Source organism: Arachis hypogaea, chromosome 19 (genome assembly GCF_003086295.3).
Source record: "Arachis hypogaea cultivar Tifrunner chromosome 19, arahy.Tifrunner.gnm2.J5K5, whole genome shotgun sequence".
Classification (NCBI taxonomy): Eukaryota; Viridiplantae; Streptophyta; class Magnoliopsida; order Fabales; family Fabaceae; genus Arachis; species Arachis hypogaea.
Genome location: NC_092054.1, coordinates 124,328,258 through 124,330,040, shown reverse-complemented (window position 1 = coordinate 124,330,040; position 1,783 = coordinate 124,328,258). Strand labels below are relative to the sequence as shown.

General features: G+C 39.7%; 1 non-coding gene across 1 annotated transcript; it reads right to left on the bottom strand.

The window, feature by feature from the left end:
• Positions 1 to 1,467: 1,467 nt before the first annotated feature.
• LOC112781149 (small nucleolar RNA R71) lies at positions 1,468 to 1,574 on the bottom strand. Its single transcript, XR_003191943.1, has one exon. It is a non-coding gene; the product is annotated as a small nucleolar RNA R71 (small nucleolar RNA).
• Positions 1,575 to 1,783: the final 209 nt, after the last annotated feature.

Below are 1,783 nucleotides of genomic sequence, written 5' to 3'. Positions count from 1 at the left end.
ATAATCCTCTCAACACTTGATTTGGGAAATGCATGTGCTATAATCAGTGACCATACTTCATCTCTTCTCATGAGCAATTGACCAAGGAATTGGCTATTGATCAAGATTTGAGAGATTGAATTACAAGAAATTGTAATTCGATCACTTAAGATTGCCAAGGAGATCAATGAGTGCATTGATTGAGGAAGAGATGAAAATGAAATTGATCTGGAGAATGCAACATCTCCTGAGCCCAATGAACTCCCCATTTCTGATCTTACCCATTCTCTTTAATTTCTGTCATTTACTTTTATGAGCAATTCTCCCATTCTCATTTAAGATTCTGCAATTTACTTTCCGTCATCTACATTCAGCTCTTTATTTCTAGCATTTACTTTTCTGTTATTTACTTTTCCCGCCATTTAATTTTCTGCAATTCTCAACTCAAATTCTGATTCGCTCAACTAGAACATTCCTCTAATTAAAGTTGCTTGATCAATCAATCCCTGTGGGATTCGACCTCACTCTATTGTGAGTTTTTACTTGACGACAAATTCGGTACACTTGCCAAAGGAAATTTGTTATGAGACAAGTTTTTCGTGCATCAAGTTTATGGCGCCGTTGCCGGGGATTGATTGTGCTTCAACAATGATTAAATTGGAGGATAACTAGATTGAGCATTTTATTTTTTGTTTGATTTAATTTTCTGTTTGAGTCATTTACTTTCTGGTTTAGTTAATTTCTTCCCTTCCCCCTACTTTTTCTTTGTTATTTACCATTCATTTCACTAACCCACTAACTGTTTGATATATTACATCACTCACACTAACAGTAATTCTGACGGATATACTTTCTGCACCTATCCTCTTTGATTGTACTTGTTGGTTGTATGACAGGGAGAAGAAGCGGGGCTTCAACTTCCTTTGATTCTGAACCTGAGAGAACCTTCCTTAGACTAAGAAGGGAGGTAAGAGAAAAACGTGTAGTTGGTGCTGAAGAAAAAGAGGAACACTTTGAGGAATACTTTGAACCAAACATGGAAGAAAACATGGAAAACCATCATGAAGAAGAAGCTCACAACCATGGCGGAAGAGGACGAGCAAATCATGCTGGGGAGGATAGAAGAGTTCTAGGCTCTTACATCAATCCAAACCCAGGAAACTGTGGAAGTAGCATTCAAAGGCCAACCATCCATGCCAACAGTTTTGAACTAAAACCACAGCTCATCACCCTTGTGCAGAACAACTGTTCGTTCGGAGGAAGTGTCCAAGAAGACCCCAATCAACATCTAACCACCTTCCTGAGAATATGTGACACAGTGAAGTCTAATGGTGTTCATCCTGACGCCTATAGACTGCTCTTATTTCTATTCTCACTCAAGGATAAGGCAGCCAAGTGGCTGAAGTCTTTCCCAAAGGAGAGCTTGACAACTTGGGAAGATGTGATGAACAAATTCTTAGCAAGATTTTACCCCCTCAACGAATCAATAGGCTGAGAGCTGAGGTCCAAACTTTCAGGCAACAAGATGGTGAGACTCTATATGAAGCATGGGAGAGGTTTAAAGACCTAACAAGGAGGTGCCCACTAGATATGTTCAATGAATGGGTGCAGCTGCACATTTTCTATGAAGGGCTCTCTTATGAGTCAAAGAAGGCCGTAGACCATTCATCTAGAGGATCTTTGAACAAGAAGAAGACCATTGAGGAGGCCATAGATGTCATTGAAACTGTAGCAGAGAATGACTACTTCTATGCTTCTGAAAGAGGGAACACGAGAGGAGTGATGGAGCTAAACAATGTAGATG